At 48.3% G+C, this 18,884-nt stretch overlaps 1 pseudogene; it reads left to right on the top strand.

Moving 5' to 3' along the window:
- The first annotated feature begins 6,514 nt into the window (after window positions 1–6,514).
- LOC124689621 lies at window positions 6,515–8,065 on the top strand (annotated as a pseudogene).
- Window positions 8,066–18,884: the final 10,819 nt, after the last annotated feature.

Below are 18,884 nucleotides of genomic sequence, written 5' to 3'. Positions count from 1 at the left end.
TGCCAGTAGTCGCGCCGGAGCGCTCCCCAAAAACCTGATTGCCCCTCACCCGTACAAGTTCACGAGAGGCAGGGTTCCGGAGGCCTACTGTCCCGGCAGTCGGTGCACGCCGACGGACGGGATGAGGAAGACGAAGGCGGCGGCGCAATGAACTGGAAACAGGTAGTCGCATATGTGGCACGTACAGGCTAGGGTTCTCGTCCGCGCTTATATAGTGCGGTTCGGGAAGGTCGTGGGGCGCAGCCCACGTCCGAGTCGGCACAGCCACGATCCAGAAAATCCGGAAGGCAAAACGGCTGAGTTAACGCGTCCGTTAATGACTCATAATTGTGATTGATTACGCAATCAATTTTCCGAACAGCAAAAAGATAAGCTCGGCTCGGTGAGATTCCCGCAACCCGCGGCGCGTCGTGACGTGTCGTGACGAGGCGAGGCGAGGCGTGGCGAGGCGGGCGGCGGAGGAGGAGGAGTGCGCGAGGGCTCTCTCCTTCTCACTCACTTACTAGGACTAGAACAGCCCACCTTATATACCACTCCAACTCTCTCCCAACTAGCAATGTGGGACTAAACTTTAGCTCCCACTAGTGCTGCCACTGATTATTGGAATGGGCCATGTGAGTTTCAGAATTTGATAATGGGCCATGGGCCAAAGGCCAAATGCCCAAAATTCCAGCAATCCCCCACAAACTCTCATTGGCACATTTCATCAATAAGTTTCCAGAACATTGTTTTATATACCGGTATGTCGTGGAGACTGTTAAGTTGAACTTCCACTTAAAGCTTCATATTACACTAGATTGCAACTTGGATAGTGGACTATGCCTTGAACTACAAGTTTTCTGCGCACTAGCTTCATACAAAGCCTAGACCGATACTAGGCTGCCGCGAGGCTTCCTCGCGGTTTGGAGCTTATACGTCATACTCCGGGGCCTTTCATGAGTTTACTAGAGAGCACCCAACTCTCATAGATTGCGACGTTTAACAATCGGACTCATATAGGTGTGTTCTTCAAAAGATGTTCCGCAGGACAACATCTCTCGCTAAAATAAGCCACTTAGAACACATTAAGATAATTATCAACCTGCCATGCAGATTAGGAGAGTATTGCATCTTACGGAGTGGTAAAATTGCTATAGGGATATACTCTCCTCCCAAGCCGACCAACAGCTTGTCTCCCAGTTCTAATTCACGGGATCTCCGATCACATAGAGTGGGTTACCACCGTGGACAGCTCATAGTGTGGGTCTCATACCCATCTCCCTCGATGCATTTTCTATCACATTTCGTGATAGTCCCTTTGTGAAGGGGTCTGCCAGGTTTCTAGACGTATGGATATAATCCAACGCTATAACTCCGGAGTTTCTCATTTTCCTCATAGTTTTCTGTCTCCTCTTCACATGCCTTGATAACTTCATATTATCCTTAGAACTGTTTACTATGACGATCACTGTTTGATTATCACAGTTCATAGGAATAGCGGGTATTGGTTTTTCAACCACGAGGTAAGTCCATCAATAGCTCACGAAGCCACTACTGCTTCAACGGTGGCTGTGTCTAATGCCTGTGAGTTCTGCTTCCATAGTTGACCTCGTAATGATAGTCACCGCTTGCAAGACTTCCGAGGAAACAGACGGCACCTCCAAGTGTAAACAAATAACCACTTGTGGCCTTAGTCTCATCAGCATCGGATATCCAATTTGCATCACTATAACCCTCAAGTACCCTTGGATACCCGAGTATAGTGAATGCCATAGCTCGCATGATGCCTTTTAGATAGCGCAAAACTCTCTCAAGAGCACGCCAATGAACATCTCCAGTGTCTAGACACAAAACGGCTGAGTTTACTTACAGCAAAGGAGATGTCGAGGCCTCGTGGCGCCGGCTAAATACATAAGCGAGCCAATGATCTGCGAATATCGCAATTGATCTCTAGCAATTCTGTTATTCTTACGAATTATCACACTAGGATCATAAGGAGTTGGAGAAGATTAGCAGTCGCTATACCCGAAGCGACTCAGGATCTTTTCCACATAGTGGGACTGAAGCAAAGTAATCCCACCATCGTCATCCTTCAGCAGCTTGATGTTTAAGATCACATCAGCTACTCCCAAGTCCTTCATCTCAAAACAACGAGATAGGAACTCCTTGACCTTCTTAATCACGAGTAAGGTTGGTCCCAAATATCAATATGTCATCGACATAGAGACAAAGAATAACTCCCTCGCCCCCACCATGGCGATAGTATACACACTTGTCAGCTTCGTTTACAACAAAGCCTTCAGCAGTTAAAGTTCTTTCAAACTTCTCATGCCATTGCTTAGGCGCTTGCTTAAGCCCATACAAAGACTTCAGTAACTTACACACCTTTCCTTCTTGACCATCTACTACAAATCCATCTGGCTGCTCCATATAAATTTCCTCTTCAAGCTCTCCATTTAGGAAAGCAGTCTTAACATCCATTTGATGAACGAGAAGACCATGTGAGGCAGCCAAGGATAGTAGCACTCGAATGGTGGTCAATCCGGCAACAGAGTGAGTATGTATCAAAGAAATCTTCACCTTCTTTCCGGGTATAACCCTTGGCCACAAGACGTGCCTTGTACTTTTCAATAGTACCATCAGGCCTAAGCTTTTTCTTGAACACCCACTTGCATCCTACAGGTTTGCACCCATAAGGACGATCAGTCACCTCCCAAGTTCCATTAGCTAAGATGGAATCCATCTCGCTACGGACAGCTTCCTTCCAGTAGTCAGCGTCCAGAGATGCATAGGCTTCTGAAATGGAAGTGGGAGTGTCGTCCACGAGGTACACAATGAAATCATGTCCAAAGGACTTTGCGAGTCCTCTGTCTCTTGCTCCTTTTGGGAGCTTCATTGTCATCCTCCACAGGATTTTCAAAGTGTTCTATAGCCATGGTAGGTTCAGGAAATAATTCCTGAGTAGATGAACTGGGCATCTCCTGAATTGATGAGCTAGACGTTTCCTTCATAGGAAAGATATCCTCAAAGAAAGTCGCATCATTCGACTCCATAATTGTACCAACATGCATGTCGGGTACCTCAGATTTTACTATCAAAAATCTATAGCCAATGCTATGAAAAGCATATCCCGAGAAGAACACAATCCACGGTTTTTGGTCCAAGCTTGCGCTTCTTGGGTATTGGCACATTTACTTTCGCCATACAACCCCAAGTTCGTAGGTAAGAGAGTTTCAACCTTTTCCTTTCCCATTCCTCAAACGGGGTAAGGGTTTTGTTCTTTGTGGGGACACGGTTTAGGACATGACATGCGATCAATATCGCCTCCCCCCACCATGCCTTGGATAGACCCGATGTATCTAACATGGCGTTAACCAAATCAGTTAGAGTACGGTTCTTTCTTTCGGCCACCCCATTTGACTGAGGTGAGTAGGGAGGCGTCCTCTCATGGATAATACCATGTTCCGCACAAAACGAATCAAACTCGTTGGAAAAATACTCTCCACCACGATCAGACCTTAGCCGCTTGATCTTTCGATCAAGTTGGTTTTTTGCTTCAGCTTTAAAGATTTTGAAGTAATTAAGAGCTTCATCTTTAGATTTCAGGAGGTACACATAACAATATCGAGTAGAGTCATCAATTAAAGTCATGAAGTATCTTTTCCCTCCTTTTGTCAATTCACCATTCATTTCACATAGATCCGAATGTATAAGCTCCAGCGGTGCCAAGTCTCTTGCCTCCGCAGTCTTGTGAGACTTACGTGGTTGTTTTGCTTGCACACATACTTGGCACTTGGATTTCTTGACAATAGCAAATTTCGGAATTATATTCATATTCGCTAGCCGCGTCATGCACCCAAAATTAATATGACAAAGTCGTGAATGCCAAATATCGGACTCACTATCATTGCAAACATGATTAATAATTTGAGTACATATGTCCGACAGAGATAAGCGGAACAAGCCTCCGCACACATAACCCTTTCCAACAAATTGTCCACACTTGGAAATTACAACTTTATTGGACTCAAAGACCAACTTAAAACCATCTCGACATAAAAGCGATCCGCTAACGAGATTCTTATTAATGGAGGGAACGTGCTGCACATTCTTCAGCTGGATGGTCTTTCCCGAAGTAAACTTCAGATCCACCGTACCAACACCACGAACAGAAGCACGTGAGTCGTTTCCCATCAGCACGGAGGAAGTCCTTGCAACCTGATAAGAAGAAAACATAGACATATCAGAACATACATGTGTATTGGCTCCGGTGTCTATCCACCAATCAGGAGAATTACATACTGAAAGGACAGTAGGAGAAATACCGTACCCAACGTCCTTCATCTCAGTATCAACGCCAATAACAACATTTGTGGTCTTGCCGCTGTTCCCACGCCGATCATGGCGTTCTGGGCAATCAGGAGCCCAATGTCCAGGAGCGCCACAAACATGGCAGTTCCCTTTCTTCTTATAAGGAGTCTTCCTCTTGAAGTTGGTTGAGTTTGAGGCTTTGTTCTTCTCGTCAAACTTGCCTTTTCCATTGTTCTTATTCTTAGACTTGTGAGATTGGAAGTTTTTCTTCCGTACCACATTGGCACTAGAACCTCCCTCAAAACTACGAGCGCGTGTGTCCTTTGCTCTCGCCTTCTCTTCCACATGAAGCGAGCCAATGAGATCCGAAACGGAAAACTCTTGTCTCTTATGTTTCAGAGAAGTAGCAAAGTTCCTCCATGAAGGAGGAAGCTTGGCAATAATGCCACCGGCCACAAATTTGTCCGGTAAGGTACACTTAAACTGCTCAAGTTCTTTGGCAAGGGACTGAATCTCATGAGCTCTGCTCAACCACGGAGCGCTCATCGGTCATCCCGTAGTCATAGTATTGCTCCATGACATACGATTCGGTGCCGAGCGTCCGAGATCCCAAACTTGGCCTCGAGCGCATCCCACGCATCTTTACCATGGTCGAAAGCCATGTACGGGTCAACAATGTTGTCCCCAAGAATGCTGAACAAGGCCGCCTTAAACATGGCGTCGACCTTCTCAAACTTTCCCTGCTCCTCTGCAGAGAGAGGCCCCTCGGAGTCTAGCATCTGTGGCGCTAAAACAGCCTAGGTTTGTAAACCATAGGACTGCCTTTGTGCGCCACCTCTTGTAATGCATACCATCAAAGGAGGGAGGTCGAGTAGCGGCAGCAATGCTGCTTGAATTGATTTGCCTATAATCAGGTTTTTGGATTGTTGAATATATAAGCAAATATCCATATGAAATAATCCGTAGATGTAATTGATAAATCATGACTAGGGAAATAACAAATAAACTAATCATGCAGACTAGTGAGATAGATGAACAGATCACATCTAAACAAGACAAACCGATCGCATCTACCACAGTAACTAGAAGAAGAAACTCTAACGAGATCGAAAGAGAAACGACAAGATCACATACTTCGCAGCAGCATCGTTGTCGCCCATGTTGAGGTTGTCGAAGAAGTCGCTGAGATCCGGGAAGAAGTTGTCGGTGTGGAGGAACTCGTCGTCCGAAGACGACGTCGTGCTGCCGATAGTCGCGCCGGAGCGCTCCCCAAAAACCTGATTGCCCCTCACCCGTACAAGTTCACGAGAGGCAGGGTTCCGGAGGCCTCATCGTCCCGGCGGTCGGTGCACGCCGACGGACGGGATGAGGAAGACGAAGGCGGCGGCGCAATGAGCTGGAAACAGGTAGTCGCATATGTGGCACGTACGGGCTAGGGTTCTCGTCCGCGCTTATATAGTGCGGTTCGGGAAGGTCGTGGGCGCAGCCCACGTCCGAGTCGGCACAGCCACGATCCAGAAAATCCGGAAGGCAAAACGGCTGAGTTAACGCGTCCGTTAATGACTCATAATTGTGATTGATTACGCAATCAATTTTCCGAACAGCAAAAAGATAAGTGCGCGAGGGCTCTCTCTCTTATCACTCACTTACTAGGACTAGAACAGCCCACCTTATATACCACTCCAACTCTCTCCCAACTAGCAATGTGGGACTAAACTTTAGCTCCCACTAGTGCTGCCACTGATTATTGGAATGGGCCATGTGAGTTTCAGAATTTGATAATGGGCCATGGGCCAAAGGCCAAATGCCCAAAATTCCAGCAAATTTAATTCGTGATTCTTGCTACTAGTCATGATTATAACATGGGTTTTAATGAATAACATTATTTACTGAAAACGAAGTTAGTTGTCGCTTAAGATCTGGTCACACCTTTTTTAGCATATCAGGCTGCACGGTGACAAAGTAGCCGTCTCTGCAAACTACTGTTTTTGGGACGGAGGGAGTACTAGCAACAGCAAGCAGCCCACTGTTTTTGGGCGCAACGAAGCCACTTAGCACATCCATCACGAGGAAATTAGTAACTCGCTACGTTACAAACCTTGGTCACCAGAATTGTTTCATAGCAACCAAAAAAAGAAAAAAAATGCTGCATCAATCAATCGATCTTCTGCATTAAAAGCCGCATCTAAATCTCCTCCAGTCTCCGGGAGAAAAGAGATACTCCATGGCTACTACTACCAGAGATGAGCCTCAGCCGCAGCAACCCCTGCACATCCTCTTCCTCCCGTACTTCGCCCCGGGGCACCTCATTCCGGCGGCGGACATGGCGGCGCTATTCGCCGCCCGCGGCGCCAGGTGCACCATCCTCACCACGCCTGTCAACGCCGACATCATCCGTCCAGCCGTCGACCGGGCCAACAACGCAAACCTCCATGGCAGCGACTCCTCCCCAGCCATACCAATCGACATCTCCGTCGTGCCTTTCCCCGACGTCGGGCTCCCGCCGGGCTTCGAGAACGTCGGGTACATCACCCGGTCCCACGGACCAGAGTACTACGGCAAGTTCCTCCATGCCGGTCTTCTTCTCCGGGAGCCCTTCGACCGGTTCCGGCCGATAGCCGGCCCCGCGTCGACGCCGTCGTGACCGACAGCTTCTTCACCTGGTCCCAAGACGCCGCCGCGGCGCACGGCGTCCCGCGGCTCGTGTTCCTCGGCATCAGCGTCTTCGCGCGGTGCTGCAGCGAAAGCACGCTGCGCAACAACCCGGCTGGAGGCTTGCCCGGACGACGACGAGGATCCGGACGCCTTCGTTTTGCTGCCCGGGCTGCCGCACGCGTGTGGAGCTGAGGAGGCGGCAGATTTTGGATCACGGGAAGAAGCCGTTGGAGTGGGAGTTCTACGAGAGCGCCGGCGCGGCGGACCGGAGGAGCTTCGGCGAGGTGTTCAACAGCTTCCACGAGCTCGAGCCGGACTACGTGGAGCACTTCCACGCCACGCTCGGCCGCCGCGCCTGCTCGTCGGACCCGTCGCGCTCGCCACCGACAGCAGAGATGTGGCCGCGACAGGAGGCATTAGTACCGACGGCGTCGCCGACAGCTGCCTCCGGTGGCTAGACGCGAAGCCGGCAGGCTCCGTGGTGTACGTCTCCTTCGGCACGTTGACCACTTTCTTGCCTGCCGAGCTGGTCGAGATCGCCCGCGGCCTCGACCTCTCCGGCAAGAACTTCCTGTGGGTAATCAGTGGCACCGAATCGTCAGAGTGGATGCCTCAAGGCTTCGCCGAGCTGTTGGCGCGTGGTGACCGTGGCTTCGTCATCCGAGGCTGGGCGCCCCAGACGCTCATCCTGAAACACACGGCGCTCGGCGGCTTCGTCACCCACTGCGGGTGGAACTCGGTGCTGGAGGCGGTGAGCGCCGGCGTGCCAATGGTCACATGGCCGCGGTACGGGGACCAGTTCCACAACGAGAAGCTTGTGGTGGAGGTGCTCAAGGTTGGCGTCAACGTCGGCGCCAGGGACTCCGCGGCGGCCATTGATACCCATGAGGTGATCGGTGGCGAGGTGATCACTGCGTCCGTCAAGAGATTGATGGACGACAGTGAGGAGGGCAATGCTATGCGGAAGAAGGTTCAGGAGCTTCGTACAATGGCGACAAAGGCGTTGGAGAAGGGTGGATCTTCCTACAATGATGTTGGACGAGTCATGGATGAGTTGATGGCTCGCCGGAGGTGTGACAGTGTAGGAGAAAACGTGTTGGGGGCAGCTGATGGATTCTGATCTCACGGTTCTGTTAAATTTTGTGTGTTTTCGTCGTACCTTTGAACTTTTCGTTTCCGCCTGCGATCACTTACTAAGAGCATCTCCAACAGGCGCGCTATATAGGCCGCGCGGCATAAAAACGTCCGATATAGCGCGCGCGGGGCAGAATCAGGCGCTCCAGCAGGCGCGGTAAACGGCGCGGTGCTGTAAAATTTTAGGGCGCGCGGCGTTTTGCACAATCCGGAGCGGCATATCCGGCGCGTCGGCTACAGCGCGCGGCATCGCTCGTCCAACCGCGAAAAATCCCCGCGCTGAAGCTTCCTCCTCCGCGTCGCTGCCCCGAGCCCGGTCCGTCGTCTCCGCGCGCCGCCGGCGATCCCGACGATGGACGACCCCTCCGGCAACCCGGCGACCCCTCCCTACTCGTCACACCCTCCGCCGCCGCCGCCACTTCCGCCGCGCCGGCGCCAAACCCTAGCGGCGGCGCCGACGCCGGGAACCCAACGGCCGCCGCGCGGGCGGCTGTTCGTCCCGCGCGCGGGGCACTACACGCGGCGCCGCCGCGGCGCGGATGGCCGCGCGAGGGCACCGCGACGCGCGGCCCGCGCCGAGGAGGGGGAAGGCGCCGTCAACGAAACGGCCTCACGTCGGCCCCGCCGCCGTCGCGGCACCGAAGAAAGCGAAGGCGCCCGTCCCCCGCCGACAGCCTCCTCCTCCGGCGCCGAACCAGGCGCCTCCTCCTCCTCCTCCTCCGCCGACCCAGCCGACGCCTCCGTCCGGCAACCGCGCGGGCGCACATATGGTGGATGGTGAAATGCCCGAGAGGTAAAAAACACTTCTTTTTGTCGAATTGTGGTTTAGATGCATACCTAGCCGATGGTAATGAATTTCATTGCAATGTAGAGTGGATGATGCGGCATTCATGGAGACAATGAATGTTGGATCCTCGTTCTTGAATGACGATGAAGCCGCCGATGGGGAGGAGGAATATGAGGATGTAGATGAGGAAGGAGAAGGGTTGATTGAACCTCGCCATCCCGGCCGTGCCGCCAACTACACCATAGCGGAGGACAAGTTGCTTTGCAAGACGTGGTTGACAATTGGAATGGATCCAACAACCGGTACCGATCAAACAAGAGAAACCTATTGGGTGAGGATGACGGACTACTTCAACACAAACACAAGTGGGATCGAGCGAACCATGCGCTCACTTCGGTCCCGTTGGTCCGGTATCAACACCGATTGCCAAAAATGGGCGGGCGTGCAAGCCAACATCGATGTTCTCAATCCAAGTGGCACTAATGAGAATGATAGGGTAAGTCATTCTACTATGTTCACCATATGGCTCATATGATAGGGTTGTACTTCATGGCTCATCTATTTTCTTTTCCGCATATGTGTAGAACTCCATGGCTCAAGGATTGTTTAGGGATGTTGGAAAGAAGAACAAAAAAGGCAATAAGATTCTTGGCAAGCCATTCACCTTGCATCATTGCTATGAAGTGCTAGGGAATGAAGAGAAGTGGAAGACGCGCGGCAAGTTGGATGCGGCAACTATGGCGGCCAATGCTACCGGTGATGCAACAATCATCGATGATGATGATTCAAGTGATGAAGGGAAGAAGAGAAGCTCCACTCCTCACTCCATCAACAATGGGCGGAGGAATGTGCCCGGTAGGAAGACCGCCAAGGAAATGAAGGGAAGGAAGGCCGGAGATGATGACATTGCCATGGCTATGGAGAGGATTGCAAATGCAAGGTTGCAAGCAAATGAAGATAGAAAGATGCAACGAAACTTGGAGAAAGAGGCTATGGATGCTATTGAAGCTAGGAGAGCCGCTTTGGAGGAGAGGATTGCCGCCAACGAGGAGAGGAAGTTGGCTTTGGAGGAGAAGAGGCAAGCCGCCGAGGAGCATGCACGCCTAGCGGAGGAGGAGAGGAAGCTTTTCTTGATGGATACTTCCCATATGGATGAGAGGCAAAAGGAGTACGTCAACCTTCTTCGCGATGAAGTGTTGGCCAAAAAGAGATTGTTGGTAGCCAACATGAACACTTCCACCACCGGCATGTTTGGAGGAGGCATGTTTGGAGGAGGCATGGGAGGCATGGGCGGCATGGGAAGCATGCCCATGCCCACCATGGGAGGCATGGGCGGCATGGGAAGCATGCCCATGCCCTCCATGGGAGGCATGGCCGGCATGGGAGGCTATGGAGGCATGGCCGGCATGGGAGGATCAAGCTATGGAGGAGTGTTTGGAGGGACAATGGGAGGCTCCGTGAGTGGTGTGTACGGGAGTATGGGGGCACCACCGGGAGGCTTCGTGTCTTCCATGAATGCTACTATTCCTCCTTCAACCCAAGATGACGAGGACGAAGAAGAAGGTGTTGACTTGGAAAATGCGGAAGTGTGATATGCATTTGTGATATGCATTGTTTCACTTTGTCATTTGAACCATATGTCGTGTGTCATTGTTGAACTACGTCATTTTGTGTGTGTTTGTTGAACTATGTGATGTTGTTGCACTTTGTGTCATTTGTTTCATGAATTGTGTCATTTTTTTCATGAATTGTGAATGCAAAATAAACTAGAAATCTGTTTTCCGCGCCCGCGCGCGCTGTATTTTGCCGCGCCCGGCAGAGGACCATTTTTTCTGCGCGCGCACGCGCTGTATTTTGCCGCGCCCGGCGGAGGAAAAAACGGCACCGCGCGCCATATCTGTTTACCGCGCGCGGATTCTTGGTTTTAGCGCGCCGCGATATAGCGCGCCTGTTGGAGATGCTCTAAAACAAGTATTGGAGCTGGAGGCATCGTGCCTGCTGTGTGCCGTTGCATTGGGCCAGCCGCGCGCGCGTGAGGAGCAGAGGCGAAACAGGCCTACGGTGCGTGCCTGCTGTGTTCCGCTCGGTCAGGCCGTGACGCACGCCTTCCGTAAACGCCGTAGCATGCCGCTGTCGCGTGTGTGGCTTCTAATCTCCTTTTTTCTTTTCCTTTTTCTTTTCTTTTTTGAGATGCTCCTCCAATCTCTCGTCCACGCTAGCTCGCGTTACACGCACTGTAGTTGTGCAGGATTAATGCGCTTCTTTGCAACAACCGCCAGGCGCCAGCTGCCTCATTTCTTCATTATTTCAAGAAACGGAATCACTCAAGCCTCATTCCATCCACACAAGTGTTGCCAATGATCCACACAAGCTCACTCCTATTAATTCATTCCATCCACACAAGCTCACTCTGGGCATTCTCGATCACTTCATCTCCGCCTCATTCATGGAATCCATCGCCTTGACGGACGCTCATGAAACAGCTAACGAATGCACCAACGGCTCCAGCACAGTGGGGCAGCCTACCATCCCATCCCCTTCGCTCCTCGCCGGCTCAGGCCAAAATCAAAAGTCACAAGTCACACGATAATCGACGCGACCATGACCTGTTAGTACAAAAAGAGAGGGAACAACCAAGCAAGGAGGGAAATTTTTGAACCCCTCTCTCCTATGCGTGTTGCTAGGACCGTGCAGATGCAATACCCCTCCGATCGCTAAGGTGGACACTGCATGCGTGCATCAGTAATTGCCCACTCAAAGGGAGTGAGGGGATACGGGAGTTTTCTTCCGAAAACTAACCACCAGCTCAAAACTTCGTGATTACTTATTGGCAATCCTGCTTCGTGCTTGTTTCGGTGATTATTAATCGGGGATCCTGCATGGCACTTATTTCGGGCGGTTCAGTGCTACTTTCGTGCCTATGCATGAGTATTCATCCTCTCAAATTCTTTTGGTGATTCGGTGCTATTTTCTTGCGTGTGCACGAGTACTTGTCCTATTAACTTCTTTTTGCAATATGGTGCTATTTTCGTCCCTATGAACGAGTATTCGTCTTGCCATTTTCGTCCCTATTTTCTTGCGTATGCATGAGTACTTGTCCTATTAACTTCTTTTTGCGATATGGTGCTATTTTTTTTTTTGCCTACTCCACGTGTTTCATTTCCCTATGTGTCATCTCTTCATAGAGATTATACATCGGAGCCCATACGTCGATTCAGCCAGCTATTTTTGTGAACCATTTTTAGGCTCTCCAGACCATGGGGTGTGTGTTCCTGAGCTAGGTAGCTCCTCGTCACTCTACAATCTCCTTTCGTTTTGCCTGGTACAATGTTTCTATACATTTTTCCTTCTTCACATCTACCAGCTGCAGCTAAAAGTACCAGTACCACCTAGCCTCACCCTACTCGATTTCTATTTGCCTCGTATAACAAGTGCTAGTCCTAATGGATCAGCTCCAGATTATCTAGATTTTCTTTCTCATGCATCATCCTTTCTTCTAAGAAAGATAAACTAGTAAATACATTGTTGGAGCGGCGATTTGGCTCCCGGGAGCATTTGCTCCCAGTTTTTTCGAAAAATTAAAACAAATCGAAAACTTGTCATAAAATTCCGAAAAAAATCATGCATGTACCTGACCATGGCACGCACCACCGTGTAAAATTTCGTTGCAAAATGTCATTGTATGCGCCCTGGACAAAAATGACAAATTTCTGACATGAAATGAGATCCAAAAATATGAATCTCAGATCTGGAAATTTGTCATTTTTGCCCAGGACGCATACGATGACATTTCGCAGCGACATTTCACAAGGAGGTGCGTGCCATGGTCAGGTATGTGCATGATTTCTTTCGGAATTTTTTGAAAAGTTTTGAAAAACAAAATTTGCTCCCCAAAAATCCGGGAGCAAATGCTCCCGGGAGCCAAGACGAATTTCCGATACATTGTTAACCACTAAAAGTTCAAATTTGGACATAACGATTGACCTTTTGGAAATTCGCACCACAACATATAATTATATGGAATGAAATGTTTTCAAATATGGCACACATCAAGACAACAAAGCTAGCAGAGCACTTGCAGCTACACCTCACCAAGAAAACACAATCAATTCCCAGCTAGTTCCACTATCAACAAACAAATTCACAGCAAGTTGCCACTGCTGCAGAAACACCACCGTTTCCTTTTTTTTTCAGCGTAAGCAGTACGTGCTGACGATGATATATATGGTGAGAAACACCACCTGGCTGCCACCACCACCAATGACAGCGGCGGCAAACTGCCCAGCGCCAATGTATAGCAAATCTCCAGGCCAGAAGAAAACACCAGGTCGCCTCACTTGTCAACGCCGCCGCGTGCAATCTGCTGAATCAGGGTGGTGCCTGTGACCAAGACCATGCCGAGCTGCTTGCCAACCTACCTCCAATAGCCACAACAAGAATCCCCATTGCCCTTGAAGAACACATGGTCAGTACAACAAACTCTGTTCTTATATATTATATAACCAGAATTACAACAATAACAAAGATATGAATTTGATTTATCCAGCACCATGCACAACACAAATATTAAACATCTAAACTGGACCATGCACAGCATGTGCATAACTGCATATTAACCACAAATGCACTGTAGACATATCAACAAACATGCGAATACAAGTTTTCCGTTCCATCACCCAAATTTGGACCTAACAATGTAGCAAGATTTCTCACCATGTCACCTATATGATATTATTACTGCAAACATCACAGTTTCATTTCTGGAAATATTAAAAGGCCGAGACCCCATACAGGCTACAGCCATACAAACTCACACTACTAACAAGCAGAAACAAAGCACTAGTTAAGATCATCTTGTAAGCCCATTCCACCAGAGTTAAGATGGCAGCTGCCCCAAATAAACGACTTCATGCACATACATCACAGGTCCAAAGTGGCATTTATAGGGCATACACGAAACTTACCATTGCACAACTGCAGATCATCAGGAGCCAAGTAGAAGCAGCAAGCAAAGACATGGAGTCTGTCTCAGTTGTCCTTGGGTCCTCCAGATTCCAAGTAGTGCAGCTACTGGTCGTCCTCCTTGTCCTTGAAGAACAACACATGGTCAATTACAACACTATAAAATCTGCTCTTGACCATTCCATACATAGAAAAATACTGAATCCACATCAATCAATCCCACATGCAAATACTAGCTTTGCTTTCCCTGAGCCAGATTTGAACATGGCCACATAACCATTTTTTTTCAGAAATCAACGGGGGGCGATTGCCCACCTGAACTCGAATTTTCCATTAAAAAAATTTAGCAGTACAGGAGCGACGCCAGGGGGAGGCTGCAGCCAGTATTCCTGGGGTCTGGGGCGGCATACCGCGCCCAGGGTAGGGGAGAGGGGAATACAAAGGGGGGAGATCTGGAGAAGCTAGGAGATGTACTGGCACCAGGCCAACAGGGGGCTTGTGTCTATTCTAGCTGAGGCGCGGACGACCCATAAGCGGAGGTGGTCAACGACCATAGCGATCACCCATGCGGTAGTCATGTGCACTGCGTCAAAGACCATCCTGTTTCGGGACTTCCAAATGGACCACAGGAGAGCAAGGATGGCAGTGTTCCGCGCCCTCTTGTGCATCTGTGGCAGATCTTCAGAGAGGCCATCGAGGAGAGTTGGTAAGTCATCGCCGTTGTGGGGGCGCCCCGAGGGGAGACGATGTTCCACAAAGGTCGGCGGCGGGGGCAGCAAACGAACAGGTGCGTGATGTTTTTTGTATGGCCCGGACAAAACGGACAGTCGGGGGAGGGCACACAGCCCAGGCGATGCAGCATCGCACGAGTTCTGGTTTTTTGGAGGCGTAGAATCCAGAAGAACACCCGAACTTTAAGCGGTGCAAAGCAGTCCCAGTTGATGTCTTGGCCCGGGAGAACGCATCCCGAGGAGTGCAAGGCTTGATAGACGTCCCCGAGTGTTGAAGTTGGGGAAAGGGCCGAGAGCGATGGTACGGGTGTCTGGCATCATGGTGAGGGAGATCCGGGAGAGGCAAGCATGCACAAAGTCAATATCACTAGAGGCAGCAGCAGTCAGACGGTGGATTAGAGGGATCTCAACGCCCCCATCCTCGGGGGTGTCGGCGATAGTGGCGAGGGGGCGGAGGCAGTGAGAGAAATGTAATGCCATTAGTTTGGTAAAAAAACCGAACTTCTACTGTAAACATGGCAGCACTTGGACATCTACAGCTTAGGAAGATTTCACACCACATCAAATATATGAAATTATTACTGTAAACATCAAGGTTTATTTTCTGGAAATAGTAAAAGGTCGAGATACCATGCGGACTGACACTACTAACAAGCAGAAACAAGGCACTAGCTAGGATCATCTTATAAGCATATTTTCCAGAATTAATATGGTAACTGTGGAGAACTTCAGTGCGGCTTTGCATATCCAACGGTACCGGTTGAGTCCACAAGGGGATGGGATTGGTGCGAGATCTAGGGTTCATAGTGAAACCATGGGAGTGTTGTGAGATATTGGGTCCACAGTGCATAGATGTGACTATTGTAGTTCGTCGACGTGGTTAGTGGGGCAAGTGTTCCCTGTATTTTACAGAAAGCATGGGTTGGTTATGGAGCTAGGGTTTGTTTTATGCCCCCTTAGTAAGCGAGACAGAACTATGGACATCGGTTGCTCAAAGACCCCATATATAGTGTGCTAATATGGTGGTTTATTACGGTAGAACAAATCAACCAGCGAGGGAGCTCCATGGCCTGGCCGCGCCACCCTATGCTCTGGGGGGCCCACGACCCTTTTCGCCTCCTTTTCTTCGCGTACTCCTTCGTCCCGAAAACCTAAGCCACAGAGAGGACCTCACGAGGGGTTACAGCCGCCTCTGCGGGGCGGAGAACACCAGAGAGAAAAGAGCTCTCCGGCGGGCAGGAATCCGCCGGGGAAATTCCCTCCCGGAGGGGGAAATCGACGCCATCGCCATCGTCATCGAGCGGGACATCATCTCCATCATCATCATCATCATCTCCACCAAACAAATGATTCCATGCAGATGCAGATAAACATGCCTCAGAGGCTCAAATCAGCTTTTTGAAGATAGTGGAAGCTTACCATTGGCAACTGATAGATATCAGCAAAAAAGGAGAACCAGCAAGCTAGCTGGCAAGACAAAGACATGCCCCTGTTGTCCCTGGCTCATCCAGCTTCCAAGTATATTGTGCAGCTACTGTTCCAGCTTGCCTCTCCTCCTTGCCCTAGAGAAAGAAGAACACATGGCGTAAAATTGCCAAAGTAAAAAGAGAATGGTCAACTTAACCCACACATAAAAAGAGAATGAAAAGCACATTGGGAAAACATTATGCTTTTTAATCCAAAAAGTTGGATATCACCAGCTTAACATCAGGAAGCATAAACCAAAATCTTAAAGAACTCCCATCAGCCCAAACACAAACGAAACCAACTAGACACCATAAGAAATAGTCCAGAGCAAATGGTAGCAAATATAGAAAGACTGAAGCTCTATTTTGTCCATCACAAATGCAAGAAACAATCCAGCTGAAGAACACACACATGGCCTAAGCATTAGCACTTCAAGAAATGGTAAATCTTTAACCATTATCAACTCTAATAAATGCAACTCTAGAAGAAAATCTAATGGTAATATAAACAAAGAGTAATGGAACATCAAAAGACCAAAGTATTATGATGAAGGAATTGCAAAGATAGCAAAACAGAGCTATTTTCACCTCTTCTGCATTGAAGTGTGTGATGTGGGGGTTTTAGTTTGGAATAACAGAGAAAGAGGTTACAGAAATACTTAACTAGTTGCTGCTTGTGAGTACTAGTAGGATGAAATCAACAACTAGCAAAGTAGCAGTTATCTGCCATGTCATTGTTTAGTCCTGAATTATACTTGGATTATATATAAGCTTAATATTTCCAAAGTTTATCACATTAGGAAAAAGGTACGCGTACGATTTTAATCCAAAATGCTGGAGGCCCCCAACTTAACATTAGGAAGCATTAACAAAAAGCTTAAAGGACTCCCAGCAGCCCAGCCACAAAAAAACGAAGTAGAAACAATAAGAAACATATCCTAGACATAAGCATGCTAGCACCAGTTAATGCGAAAATACTTAAGTAACAAACGAAATATAGTATTTGAAATGCGAAAATACTGCCGCATCTTGATGCTTTTCCAAGAAAAAAATGTTGTAGTTAGGAAACTAATATCAACAGGCATTTGCCGTTATTCTCAAGCATGCTAGCACCAGTTAAACGGCACGGTGAAGCATATGAATACAGATCATGTTGAAGTGGCAGAGCAGTGCAAGAAAATCCTCTGCCAGTGCCTTTCTGAGTTAGCAATGCTAAACAATGCTAATATCGACAACTCAGCTTCATGGCCAACTCGAGGAAGACAACAACACCATCGTTACTCATTTTAGACATTAGAGGTGAATAAAAACTAGGACCATATAATCTACATAACCAGCAGCACAATCCAGTACCGGAAAAGAACCACAAATAATTAAATGCTCAACGGCTTGATTGCCGAACCCAGCGCATTGACTCGAGGAATCACCTGACAGAATTTTAGGCGCAGCCATGTTAGCACCACCACCGCAGTTGCTGCACAGTTAACTCGCCGTCACGGTCTACCGAGCAGCAGCCGTGCCGCATACTCTGATGCACCTCACATATTAGAAAAATATTGCATATTAGAAAAGAAACGAGTACAATTAAGCTAATATGGAAAAACAAATACACTTTATCAATGGAATGCACCATGGTTTGTATGCACAGCACGTACACTTATCACTTACCAGAATCTACCTAGACACAACATGGAATCGAAGAAGAAGGCCACCGCTCCAGGTCTTCCAAATTCCTTCAAGTAAGGCTTAGATAGAGGAAGCGGAAGAAGGAACAAGGCTTGAAGGCGGATTAGCATCCTAGAAAATTTATCAACAGCTAGTCATTGCACTTGCACAAAGAATGCAATAAAACAAAGCAATAGTCCAAGAAACATGCAAGTCAAGTACAAAGTTATATCCATGGTATACTATCTGGATATCAAGATTCAAACAGAAAAATAAACCAAGACCCAACAAGTCGATGGCTCTTGCAACTGTCGGTGGCATGCATCTTGACAGCTCGGACTAGCTAATCTTGTACATCATCAGTCAATATAAGATCAAACCAACACTAAAACTTATCTGGATGTACATGTACTAGCTCACACGGAAATTGAAACCTAACAATCTGAACTTTTCAGCTAAAGCTCTCTACTTATCTGGGAGCTGTGTTAGCACGCATCGGGATGCAAATTCCAAAAACGAATGCAAGCACATGCAGATCCACAGCGCAACAAACCAGGAACCAGAGGTGGGGGCGGTTGCGCGCGCTGACCTTGCCGCCACAACTTGCTCAACAGCAGCCTTACCACATACTCTTATGCACCTAACATAATTGAAGAAGATTGCATGTTAGAAAGGAAACGGGTTCAATTGAACTACTATGGAAGAAACACAATTTATCAATTGAATGCACCATTGTCACTGTGCTGAGCATGTACACTTATCACAAGATCTTAAAGATAATAAGTACTTGATATCCAAATTATAGCCAAGCCTCCGGTGCCCTTGTACAACACCAAATTACAGACAAGCCTCCAGTGTCTTTGTACAGCTCAAATGCCTCTTGCATTGTCACTTCCTGCATAAAAAAAAATATGAGTGCTTGTGAAATAATATCAAAAGAAATTTGATTGATTCACTACAGAAGAGGGGAGGCATCGAACTAGCGTATGAAGACAAATTACTACTGCCAAACAATTATGAACCGATTCATGCATTAAAATAACGCAACACTTCCCCAATTAGAATGAAATAGACATCGGTGGAAATTGATCTCAAAACTTGATTCAGTTTCATATAAACATGTAGTAGTTCGAATTTGATCTATTAATCTGCCATGAAGAGCTAATGGGCAGCAATAGCACTATATATTCATGC

This window comes from Lolium rigidum, chromosome 2 (genome assembly GCF_022539505.1).
Source record: "Lolium rigidum isolate FL_2022 chromosome 2, APGP_CSIRO_Lrig_0.1, whole genome shotgun sequence".
Lineage (NCBI taxonomy): Eukaryota > Viridiplantae > Streptophyta > Magnoliopsida > Poales > Poaceae > Lolium > Lolium rigidum.
This window is presented reverse-complemented; position numbering and strand designations above follow the sequence as displayed.